Source organism: Haliaeetus albicilla, chromosome 5 (assembly GCF_947461875.1).
Source record: "Haliaeetus albicilla chromosome 5, bHalAlb1.1, whole genome shotgun sequence".
Classification (NCBI taxonomy): Eukaryota; Metazoa; Chordata; class Aves; order Accipitriformes; family Accipitridae; genus Haliaeetus; species Haliaeetus albicilla.
In genome coordinates, this window is record NC_091487.1 from 46,360,315 (window position 1) to 46,373,506 (window position 13,192).

Consider the following 13,192-nt stretch of genomic DNA (forward strand, 5'->3'; position numbering starts at 1 on the left):
CACCACGCAGTCTCCTTCAATGGGTTGCTGAGACACCATAATGGTCAAGTTACTGGAAGTTAATGTGCCTTCTTGTGGGCGTGTAATTGGCTAGAAAGTGCCAAGTTAGTAGTCCTAAATGAACTAATGAACCTGGTTAATTATGATCTAACACATCACCTTATATCTCCAACTAAATCTGTCTCAAAACATCAGATTTCTCAATCAAGCTGTTATTCTGGTACCTGTTATTAAAGCATCTCACTGTTTGAATGTCAGTGTTGCTATGCAATTATCTCTGTTGCAATTTTTAAATTCTTTCTCGTGAAGATTTGTCTTGTCCTGTAGGTAGAAGTGAATGACGCAAAAGGCTTTTTGTGCCACGGCTGAGATGGGAAACTGCGATCTCTAGGCTGTCAGCTCCAGCCCTGCAAAAATATCCTTGTTGATCTGTACAAGGAAGAGCTTGGTAGCACTGGTAGCTTCACTTCTAGCCATGTCACAGAGACAAGAGGTTTTGATCAAAACACTTACATGTTTTCTTGTATTCTGATTTATCCACCAGGCTGGCTTGCAGGATGGAATAGGTGACCTTTTTAAAATTAGTCTTCTTCAAGAAGAACAGCTGTAAAGTCTATTTTGCAGCTCTGAGATGACCATTCCCATCTCTTTGAATGGACTAACACGTGGCCTTCATTTTCATTAATGGTGACACACATGGCACAGTGGATGGATGCAAGGGGGGAGGAATTCTGTTTCTTATTCATGTCCTTTTTATGCCTTTTGCCTTACAGAGAGAAACTCCCAAGAAAAAAAAAAACAGCAGTTCTTTTCACTGGCCTTTCTTAGCAGACAGTTGCAGGAAAGAAGGAATGAACGAAATGCCAGATTAGACCTCTGGTGTTCATTACCAGATTCAGCAACAACCACTATCTTTTCCTTCCAAAGGAAGCTTAAACATCACACAAAGCACCTGTCTAATTGTGCAGTAACGTACAGAAATGATCTGTGGTGGAAATTTCTTCCTGACCCTCACATGGTTGGCTTTATGCCATGGAGCATCAGATTTGCTTATCCTAAATATAACCAAATGCTAGTTATATATTTATTTAGCATTTTTTTGAAAACCATTTACCACATTTGACTTGCAACTTTCTGTGGTTGAGATTTCCACAGTCTGACTGTAAATGGAGGTTTTTGTAAACCTCAGTTTGGATATAGAATTTATCAACTGAAGATGATTGGGATGAGGAATCGTGTTCAGCAGTGGAAAGTAAAGAAAAATGCTGAGTGTAAGAGAAATTTCCATCAAGATATTCTATATGAATACTTGTCTGAACATTTCTTTAAGTGAGTTGGCTCAAAGAACCAAGTTACATTTTGGCTAAAAAATACCAGTTTTCTCTAAAAAAAAACCCACACAAAGAATTGTAATATCATCAGAGTGTCATTAGTCTGGGCCATATTTGCTGAAGAAGTCTGTGCACCACTGCACATGATGGACCAAAGAAGTTTGTGATCTGGCCAGCAGCAAGCCGCATGCAGCATCATGCAGCAGCAGAAAAGTTGTGTGCCCGTAGCCGACTGGCAGACTGACCGGCTATGTCTAGCATGTGGCTTTTTGGCCTACAAAGAAATCATAATGCTGCTGTGCTGGGAACGCTTGATAGCACTTGGGAAGGGGGAATGGAAGGTGGGTCAGGGTAGGTGTGAGCTGAAACTTCCCTAGTTGCCTTCTCCATCTCCCTTCCCCAGTAAATTTGCCCCTATCCAAGCAAAAAGCAGTTGAAAAACACCAACAGGATGATTTTGTGTTGAACGACTTGTTCAGCTCCCCCTCAAATGTGCTGTAGCTCACCCACATTCTCTTCACAGCACCATGGATGGTCAAATTTTCTAGGAGAGGAATCAGGACATGCCAGTAATTGGCACAGGGCAAACGCCAGACAGGTGAGGTGACCATCAAGGTAAGCCCATGTTCAGGGAAGGCAAGCTCGCTTTCCTTCTGACTCCAGTTCATCAGAGAGGAGAGAGCTGTTGTGAAAAAAAAGACCTGTAATGCATTTACAAAGTGTGATCGGAATGGCAGGGTTTCAGACCCTGGTCTACAATTCTAAGCTGACTTCAATCAACCTCGACATTTATGGGTGCCTAAGTTGTCAGACAGAGTTAATATTAGACGTTTAGTAGGCCAATACGTTGTGGATGCTGCGCATGTATGCGTGCGGATTTAGTTGGTTTGAAATGGGACAGAAGTGTTGCAAATTTCAAAACTGGAGAAAGCATGGGGCCAACCTTGGACTCCCATCTGAGCCAGCAGAGCTCCATACAGAGGTGCACATTCTGTGAGAGACACATCCAAAAGCACTGGCCCCGTGGGTTCCTCTCCACCGGCTGCAGAAGCCATAGGCTGAGAACAGGGATAGACCCAAAGAGGACCTGCTGGGAACAATACAGTCTCATTCTAACTTGGAACAAACTAAATTCTGCAAAAGGAAGGTATATTCAGTTGGCGGGAGAAGCTACCTCATTCCCTCAAGATACCCTACAGGGTACCCAAAACTGTAGGTAGAACTGCATCAGTGGAAGAGCCCATGGCCTTGGGCATAATTGCAGGGTGATGCTAACACCACTCAAATGTTCCTCAGCAGTTGGTTTCCTTCTCTTCTTATCTCCATTGCAGCAGGGCTAGAGACCCTAGTCAACGCTGTATTTGTGAAGCAGGCACTCTCCCTGCACTCAGCAAATTCTTTAAAAAGCTTGAAAAAAAGCTCTGTGGGAAGAGGGGAAGGGAACACTATGTATCCTATTCCATTCAAGTACAGCCAGGAGAAAGCAGAGGGAAAGAAGACCTTAAGAAGTCATCTAGTCTGTCCTCCTGCCCGAAGGCAGTGGGTACCATCTCTTAATTTGATACGTAATGAACAGAAGTGAAATGGGCTGAAAGATTTTTTTTTCCCACCAGGACTTACCAAAAAAATGAAGTTTTCACTTCATGTGGTTTAAAACTGACTTAGGCTTCTTCATTGCAAATGGTTAATGCATTTTGTTGGTCAAAATCACCAGTCATTTTCATTTGAAAATAATGGCATATCAAAAAACAATTTTTCATTCTCAAAAGTCAAATTAAAAAGATCAATCTTCATTCACTTTCATAAAATTTTTTTAACCAATAAAGTGAAAAATAGTTACTCTGCCTTTTCTGTATATCAGATCTAAGCTTAGCCCTTCGCCGTTTCTGTTTACAATTGCCCCTAGCTGGCTTTTTGGAAAGATTTTCTTTTTCTTTTATGAACTCATCTCTTGCTATTTCACCCTTGTACAGTGGTATTTTTCTATATAGTTAATTTGTGCCTTTTATGCGTCTTAATTTCATTGCATTTTCATGTCTTTCTTTTCTATTTTTATTTAAACTAGTTTAAAGTTTCTGCCCTCTTTAATTCCTTAACTTGTGCCATTTTATTGCCATGATTAAGTAGCTGTCCCTAGGCAGCAGCAATGAAAATGCAAGCTTTCCCATCACATTCACTTATCTGCTTCTTGCTGGAATTAAGATTAATTATAGTTGTCAGCGCATAACTAAAATCACAAATGTCAATTTCCCCTTTTCACGTCTTTCGCTGTCAGAATAAATTGCATAATCATCACTTAATACCAAGCTCTTGTTTCCCTAATAGTATGCTGAAGCCAAAGGTTTACTAAAGGGAGCCCAAGGAAAACACACGAAACCTGAGAGGGTAAACACAACGTGGGAAAGCACAGTCGCGATAAGGCTGGTCCCACAGCCGGAGTGAAACCTTCGCAGGGATCCCGGAGCTTGGAGGATGAACCTGCTGGGACCTGGCCTGGGGGCTCCTCTCCCTGGAAAAATCGCCGGCAGTCAGGGCCAGAACTTTCCCCAGAAGCTCAGGGTTAATCAGGTCTTTGACGGGGAGAAGTCTTGCAGGTCCAGGAGGAGAGCCGGGCTGGAGATGACCGACGGCAGCCCAGCCACGTCCAACATCTGCGACGTGAGCGGTTCGTGGGAGACCCCCTTTGAATGTTTGCTGTCCACCGCCTTCTCAACATCTTGGTGTGACTGCCTCCAGATTTGGTCTCCTGCAGGGTTATGTCACTTTTGGTTTGACCAAGTTGAAACATGTCTGGAAGGACTGCCCTGTCAACCCGTCCTGTTCATGCGGCTCATTTTCTTGCCATATAAATTCACCTCCTTACACATGTAGCTAGCTCATGCCCCAGAAATGTGAATGGAGAAGCTTATTTCCAAGTTAGGGTCTCAGAAATGACATCAACATGTAATCCACTTTGTTGCCCTAAACCCCTTCCTGATCCCAACCCCAGCTTACATACGGATGTCAACCCTGTGAATCACATACTAGCTGTCCCCACAATCTACCTTTGTGCTGTTTTTTAGAAGATCCTGCTTTTCTGTGTTTTCCGTCTTAGCAACACTAGACAAAATCTAAAAAAAAAATCTGTGTACCCATGGCCTTTAATAGAGGGCAGCTAGTGAAGGGACTGCACCCTGTACCTTTGCTGCACGTCCTGCTCAGGTACCAACTCCCCCTCAGAGAAGTTTCTCTCTTTCCTCTGATCTTCCAAGAGGAACTCTCAGAAAAGTCATCTCCAGGTGTGGGTGCCTGCAGTTGGCTGATGTCTGTCTCTGCTTCAGACAAACTGAAATGCAGTCTTCTCTTTTTATCTCCCTTCATTTTTTTAAACTTCAAAACTTTACAATTAAAAGAAATTAAAAATATTTCAAAGAGAAAACTCAGACTTTCTTTCTTGAAAAGTCAGTATTTCACCTTCCAGCTCTTAAGCTGGAGTGTATACTGAAAACTTAACTCATATTTGTCAGTCCTTTCATTCTCCTAAAACTCTCTAAGCAAATTTACCGTTCGCCAAAAAAAAAGCTCAATTCTAGTATCAAACTCATTCAGAGAGTTCAGCACTACAAAGTGAGAGAAATATATGACTTCTGACCTGGTATATCAATAGTAGGCTTGTGTGCAAACCAGAATGGAAATACCACTGTAGCCAAGGCACTTTGGTAAAATTACTGTTTCCTTTCCATTTCACTGGTTTGAAGGGATGTTTTTTAATCAGTTGTCATCTCCCTTTCTCTCTTTTTTGGGTTGTGTTTTTGGTTGTTTTTTTTTTATTGTTGTCCACTGGCTTGAGAAGCTGTTTGCTCAAGGTGCCTAATTTCAGGGACTTTATACAGGGGTTTACACGTGCGCTTACAGATGCAAGTTGCTTGAAAAACTGGCCCTATAAAGGGATTTCGCTCAGCTTCTGAAATTTGGGAACCTCTTTGAGATCCAGAGAATGGGAACCCTCTGAAATTCTCTGTCTGCAGAAGAAGAACCTGTCCTCCAGAGCAGATACACGGAGTGAAGGAACCGGAGCAGGACAGCCGCTGGGGTATCTGCAAAAGGGACTGGGACCTTCTGGAGGTGGTGCAGCGATGGGAACTCGTGGGTTTGGCCCGTGCCTCTCACCCGGCAGGAGCAAGGCATCCCACAGGACCTCAGCTTGCGGGGTGACCGCCCTGAGACAGCGCGGCGAAATGGCTGCACGTTACTTTGCATGCAGAAAGAAAGGATGCCTTGTAAAATCGGATACTTAAGGCTCCCGAATGCAGTCTGCCGTCATGCTCAGCTCCTGCAGGTGTGACAGCTCTTCTTCAGAGACAAAGGACAAGGGAGTCCTTAGCAGAGGTAGCGGGGGCCAGATGCCCCATTTTCTTTCTGATTTGGCTGCTTTGGCTCGGTCCCAGCCCGTCGTGAAGTGTTCTGGGAAGCTGGTACGTGGAAAGAGGGAGGGGGAAGAGCTAGGATGACATTTTGTGGCACATGGGCTGCTTTCCCACAGCCAGCCCTCTCCCCAAACCCTTCTCCCCAGTCTCCTAATCTTCCAGCCCAGTCTGAGGGCTGCGGTGTAGCAGTGGCACCAGCGGCAGTAAGACTGGGGAGCCGAGCCTTTCAATTCTGCTCTCCAGCAAGCTGAGCTGCTTCCCTGCCGGCCCCCCATCTGCCCCACAGCCCACCAAACACACCCTTGTGGTTAATGGGACCAGTCAGAGATAAATGACTGACTGACTCCAGCGTCGGAGGAGCGGATCATGGAATTATTTGAATAGAGGCAGCAAATCAAACAGCGTAACTTTATTTGGCGTGACATATTTCCTATGGCTTCACTTCATAGAAAGCTGTAGGCACGCTTTTGGGCACGTGCCTACTGGCTGCAGTGCTGAGAGAGAGGCAACCCAGAAAGGATGCGCTCTTGCTTCTGCGTTGTGTCAGAAGTACCAAGCTGCCGAGATGAAAAAGGGCCATGTGAGACCTAACGTCCCGCTGCTCTTCTCTGGGGTTTGCCTGGGGCTCGGGGACAGCAAAAGCCCAATGTTACTTCTCCCCTTTAAAAAGGCAAAGTGGGTTTGGGGTGAAAGGGGTACGGTGAAGGGAGCGAGCAGCAGAAGGTGGGTTATTTTTAATCTCCTCATGAACTGCTTCCCCAGGCAAACTTGTCTAAGGGAATCACGGGTTACTGAAGACAAACCTCCCTCCCCTCATTCTCTTACTTGGGTCACATACTTGAATAATATAACTCTTGTTTTGATTTATTCTCTTTTTTTTAAAAGCTTTTCTTTTTTAATGCTGTCAGTTTACAGCCCTGCCAAAGCCTTCCATAACAATGAATCCGTCAATAGCCTGCAGATCTTCTCGCACTTCCCACCAGCAGCTCTTTAAACATTTGTGATATGTGAAATTGCGATAATTAGCGTTTTGCCCCTTCTTGTTTTGTTCACTGACTGATGCAGTAAGAGTTGCTCAGCAGGCTTTCTCTCCAAATAGGGAGGAAGAGTTTTCTATCTATAGGAAGCATAATGTGTACTATCATCCTCTGCACCGAGAGACAGATCAAGGCCAGGGGCAGAGCTGCTGTTCCCCAGCCGGAGAGCTTCCCTATGTAGCCAGAGGGTAATTACTAGCCAAAAAATGAAGCGACTTCTGGTACTAATTTTTCAGCGTTCCATGTATGCTGTTAAAATCCGTGAAATGCTGGAGACTTGCGTGTTTCTTTGTGTATCTCCTCCTAACCCGAACTTTCCCAACAAGTGAGCAATACGACATGAGTCATAACAGAGAAAATCAGCACTTTAATTTGCAAAATTACTTGCAAACCGGTTCTAGTATTTGTGACCGGCTCCATTAATTAAAGAAACAACCCAGCATGAATACTAATCCTATTTCTACTGAATACAAAAGTGGTTTTATTTTTTTTTCGTACGGCCCATCGAAGGCACTACGGAGGAGCTCTGACTCCTGGATCTCAGCTTTAAGCAGCGAACGGCAAGGGTTACAGACACGCAGCATGGTAGCCGCAAGAGCCAAGCTAGCAGGATATAAGGCCTCCAGTGCTGCCAGCTTGTGCGGACAGTTTTATATGCCGTTTCTCTGCCTCCTGCTTCATAGACGGGATAAACGACGTGTGAGAGGAGCCAAGAACACATTTTATATGAACATCATGTACCGTAGGAAACGTGTCTCTGCCATATTCCAGCCCTGGTTTCTTTTATAAGAAATTAGCCACTCGAGAAAATTCCAGCTTCTCTCTTGTCTCTATTTCCTAATTGTGTCAAGATCCGTACGAAGAGCCCATTAATAGATTAAAGGAGCGCAACGTCTGCAGCACATATTCGGGGGGGAGGCGGATGGTTTCAGAGGGACGTGAGCCGATGCCACCCCGGCGGAGCTGGGGGGGCCGTCCCCAGCTGGGGGGGGTCATGCTGGGCTGGCGTGCCCCGGTTGTGCCCTGGGTCCAGCTGGTGGCCCTCTGCTCCTTTTCCAGGCAGGTACTGCAGCCGAGATTTATATTATATCTGGCTCTGTCCTTCCTAGGGCGTGTGACCACCTCCGACCTCTTTGGGCTACGTATTTAGGTGGCCGGAGATGCGCTCACGCGCTCTTCAGCCTTTGCTTCCCCAGAACCCAACTTCTTCCATGCTACTCCTGGGCCTTCTCCTTGTATTAATAAACTCCTTATTTGTGGAAAAGGGCTTCCTACGCTGAGCACATTTTTTTCTGAAAGCAAGGGCCTTTTCTTGTATGGATGGGCTAAACACAAGGGAAAAAGTACATTTTTGTCATTTCAGAGTCACAGCTTTCTGTTGAGGAACGAGGGCTTTTACCAGCCTGTATTGATGTATACGGCTTCATTCAATACAGGCACTAAAAAAACCTGTCCTGTTTTGTCTGAGGAGATACCAGAGAGATATTAGAGCTTGAATTAGCTTTTTTTGCCTGGAGTTAAATCAATTCCAGACTCTATTAATTTGAGCAAGTGCCCTTGGTGCCATTGCCCGGCCATCCAGAGCTATTGTATAACAACTAATTGGTCTATACGTCCCCTTCAATAAGGGAAGGCTGCCACAGACGTGGAGCTCGCCGAGGCCAGGAGAGACGCCGGACTCGGGGGAGCTGCGACACGAGGGGGGATTAAGCCGTGTTGTGTTAACCTCTGCAGGCGGGGGGGCTGGGGGGGACCCTCCTCCCGGGGTGCGCGGCGGCTCCTCGGGAAGGAGAACAGGGCTGGGAGGGGGGGAAGTGGGAGGGTGAACAGTTCAGAGGGATTATGAACCGAAAAAGAAATAAACACCCCCCACCCCAAGCTCTGAGGACGGTGAAGGTTGAGCTGTTGGGATGGCAGAAGAGGGAAAGCGGGGCTGGGGGGGTCCCAAGCGAGGATGGGCGAGGGAAGCCGAGCTGTAGGAGCGGAGGAGAGGGGGTCCCGCAGAGGGTCCCCATGTCCCGGTGCCGCAACATGACGAGAAGAAGCTGAACCTGGCACAGGCTCCAGCCCCCCCCCCCCAATTGCCGCCCTTTATTTTTTTACCCAAATGAGAAACAAAGAGAAGAGATCCACCACCGCCGGCACGTGGGCGGGCTGGTGCTTCGCCCGTTGCGATGCTTGAAAGCAGGCACCGCTTTCTCCCACGTTTGAGCCCGCTCCACCATGGATGCCCTCAGTCAGACACGCAATAAATCTGCAATTAATAAACATCAGGCTGAGGAATGGAGATGTTACTTATTGGCAAAAAAATTAAGTTTCACCCCACCGCCATCAAGACCGGGGGGAAGAAGGAAGGTGGAGGCTCAGGGGGAGAAAGGGGAGGAAAGGCGTACGCCGAAAGCGTAAGAAGAGGGAGAGGAGGGATAGAAGGGACAGGCAGTGGGAATGGGAGAAGGAAGAGGCGGGAATGGGCAGCGGGAGAGGGTGAGACACAGGCGCAAAGGGACGGATACCAAGGAGGACAAAGAGCGGGGTGGGGTAGATGGAGGGAACAGCATGAATGTGTTTGTCTGCAGAAGAATACACGCTAATTCTTGGAATATGCCAGCCCCTTAAATCACCGCCGCGGGAGGGGAGCCATCCAAGGCTGGGGAGCCCCGCGCGCTCCGGGTGACAGGCCCACGGTCTTTCCGCAGCAAGAGGCTGAGCAGAGATGGGAAATCTTGCATTGCTGCGCCTCCTCTGAGGGCTAACATTTCTCTCCCTCTTTCTTTTCTTTCTTGTCTTAAACTTGAGAAAATCAAAAAAGAAAGCAAGTAAAACAAAAGCCCCTTTGCCTTAATTAAATTACTCAGCCGCCCTCTGGGGTTGACACTGGGGATACATGAGGCTTTTGTGTAATATCTGGAGGAATTCTCCCGCCGCCCCCCGCCTCCCCCTGCCCCGTCCCGGGGACAGGCGGGAGGATTTCAAAGGGGAAGGGAAAGGAAGGGGGAGGGGGGTAAGCTAATAGGGATGGGAATTATTCTGTGATGGCTGGAGGGATAAGAGAAAAAAGGGAAGGAAAGTCGCTGCTGAAATTGAAAGCCGATTCCCTGCGCTGGCTCGAGGCAGTGCTCTGACCTGGGGTAGCTGCCCTTTTGCCAGAGACGCAGGCAAAGTTCAGGGCACGGGGAAAGCTGCATAAATATGAAGCCTTTATCGGGGGGCCGATCCCGCTGCCGCAGGACGTGCCTGCCCGCTCCGGGCGCAAGCACGACGAGGCGAGGCGAGCTCCCCGTGGCCACCGGCAGCTGTGCAGGGCCATGCCTGAGCAGGGACGGTGCCGGCGGCCGAGCCAGGACGTTTTGCAGGCTCCCAGCAGCTTGCCCACCCTCCCAGGCAGCAGTACCACCGCTCCGTGTCCCCCGCAGCGAACTCCCCGGCTCCAGCCACAGGGTCACCCGCTGGCAAACTGGCTTCCACAAGCGGGAGGCTTCGTTCAGAGAGGGCGCTTACGTTCTGATCAGTGTGTGTCCCAACCCTGTGCAGAGCACATGCAATAACCACACATGCATTTGCCACGGCAAATGGTTATTGCCGGTTATTGGTTATTGCCGTCCCGCCAGCAGGACGCCAGCAGCTCTCACGCCGCTGCTGCCTTTGGTGGACTTGTTTGAGAGCTGTTGGTTTTCCTCCCCAAAACCTCCCATTGGCAAGATCGTACATCTTCCCCTCCGAAAACTGGGTGAAGTGAGCTTTGTTTTGCACCTTCGGTTTGGCCTTGGGTCAAGAGAAGCCCATATCTGCTGCTTGAGAGGGGACTCTTCACGTTAGGCGTAGTCTGCGAAGGTAGCTGAGCCCGTGTGGGACGTGCTGGATCCTTCCCACCGTCTCTCCCACTCTCCCCAGCATCGCACTGCCCAGGGACCACAGTCCTGTCATCAGGCTCGATCAGTGGCTTTTGGAGAGGTGACTGTGCTGTCTGGGGCTGGGGCGTGCAACCCGTCGACAAGCGATGCAAACAAGGAGCGAAGACTGCATACCAGCACCGGCTCCCTTTTACTTACTGTTGGGAAGGAATATTTCTGGGAACAAAGAACATCTGGGCTGTAAGCTGAACTGGGCTTTATATGATGAAGCTTGTAATACTGTCCCATCTGGAGAGCAGCTCCAGTGAGCTCTGTGGGGAGATAAGAGACAGAGTCAACCATAAATCCACTCCTTTAAGCATGACAAGTGTGTGCCTCATATTCCAAAGAGAGGAGGGGGAAAAGTAAGTGGAAACATTTCTCTCTGTGCTGAACACACGCAGAGCTAAAAAAAGGCCCGGCCCGCCGTAGTGTGATGGGAGGCTGGTGAGCATGGAGCACCCCCAGGGTGCCAACAAGAACAGTCCAAGGCTTTTCCCGCAGTGACAGCTTCATTCCCCAGTGACAGCCGGGCTCAGTGGGGAAGCACAGGAGCTGGGGGATGCTGCCACATGCGCAAAGCCCCCATGCAGCCGGAGCTGGAGCTGGAGGCAACTGCCACTGGGCAACGAAGCCCCCAAATCTTCGGGGCTTCCACCTCAGTGGAGAAACCGGCCTCCTGCTTCTCAGAGCTTCTCTGCTGTTTATTGCTAACCGTGATTTATGGCACTAATAACAACAGCCTTACAGATGTGGAAGGGCCAGGTGAGGAATCAGGCTGTGGGCGTGGGGGAACAGTATCACTGTTAGGAAAAAAAAAAAAAAAAGGTGAATTATTTCCCCAAGTGAGCTATCGAGGTTCTTGCAGTTTGCACCCGACGGAGTGGCAGCACGTTTCAAAGAGGCACCTTGCAGGTCCTGGCGCTGCTCCCCGCGGCGGTCTGCCTCCCCTGCAGCAGCGCAGCCCCGCGCTCGGGCCACCCAGGTAACCCGTGTCTGGTGAGCACCTGTGTCAGCTGGCTTGGAGGAAGGTATAAATACACCCTCATGTTTATCTAGGATTTCCCACTTACAGCCTTCGGCTTTCCAATAGCCACCCACTCGAGCAGGCCAAGCAGGCAGCATCCTTGCTTCTGCCCTCCAAATTTCTCCTCCGATTCCTTTTTCTCCTCTTGCTTCCTATGGTGTTCCAGCCTGCGTTGATCGATTACAGTATTTGGAGGGGTGAGTCTCTCCACAAGCTCTTTCTGCTGTGTTTAAAGAAGTAGGTGGTTTTAATCCACACCCAGACCTCTTGCGGACAGACTGCCACCCTTCATAAAGAATAATAATTTGCAGGGCTGCAAAACGGCCCATGGCACGGCACAGTGCCTAGCACAAAGCTGAACTGCCCTGCTCCAAGGAGCTTCCCATCAGAAAACACCGGAGACGGGACTGCCTGGGATGGTGGAGGCCAAAACAAGGAGGAGAAGCGAAGCAGGAGGAGGAATGCCTGGGTCTGGGGTAGGAACTGGTGTGCCACTCCTTCTACAGCCCGTGTCAGGAAAGGACAGTCCCTTCTTACCCAGGGGCTGGTTGGGCCACACAGGGAGCAAGACGGGTCGCCAGCATTTGAAAAAGAAAATATCACAAGGAAGGAATGTCAAGGGAGGATTATCCTCAAGAAGTTAGTCAGAGGTGGGAGCTGGGGCAGAGGTATGAAAGACGTCACAGGGGACTCTAGCGTGATGATGCCTTTTGCGCATTTGTGCGTGTTGTCTCTGTGCTATTTATTAACGGAAAGTCATCTAGGTATGCCTGGGCCCGACAGGGAATGGAAACCTCTCAGCTTGCATGTCTGCCTGAAGTGAAATCCCTTATTTATTTATGTCCCCACGTGTGCTGTCTGAATCTTGCACCCCAGGTTGACAATAGCTCGAGCACCACTTCTCTTGGCTTTTAGTCTCTAAAACGTAAGCAAGGATTAGAATAAAATGAGAATTGTGCTGGCCCATGGCAGAAGTGTGATTTTCATTCAATATTCCCTAAACTATATTTTCCTATAGAAAAAAATAAAGACAGGGAAGGGAAAAATGAAGAAACATACTTCTTCCCTCTAGAATGTTGTCCTCGTCTGATCCGTACCACACCTCAGCCCTTCCTTCTGCCATCTCTCCCCCAGCCTGTGGCAAAAACATCAAAGATATTTGTTGGAGCTGGTGCATGTGTGTGTGTGTAAAAGGCAGAGAGGGAGACTGTTTTAGATACAGGTTATTTATTAGAGGTTTAATATTGCTCCATATAGAAATTAAATGGGACGGCATTCAGACGTGCCATTAAAATTTACTGCTTCTTGCTATTTTAAAACCTACATAATCATTTCAAGTAACACTGATTAAGGTCTTGCAAGAAATGAAAAAAAACCCAACAACCACGTCAACTCAGGCATCACCGCAGTGTCTCCACCTAATAGCTGCTTTATTAACACGAGTCTGGAAGCAGGAATGCCTTATGTTAAATTTATTTATTTTCCATTTACACATCACTTT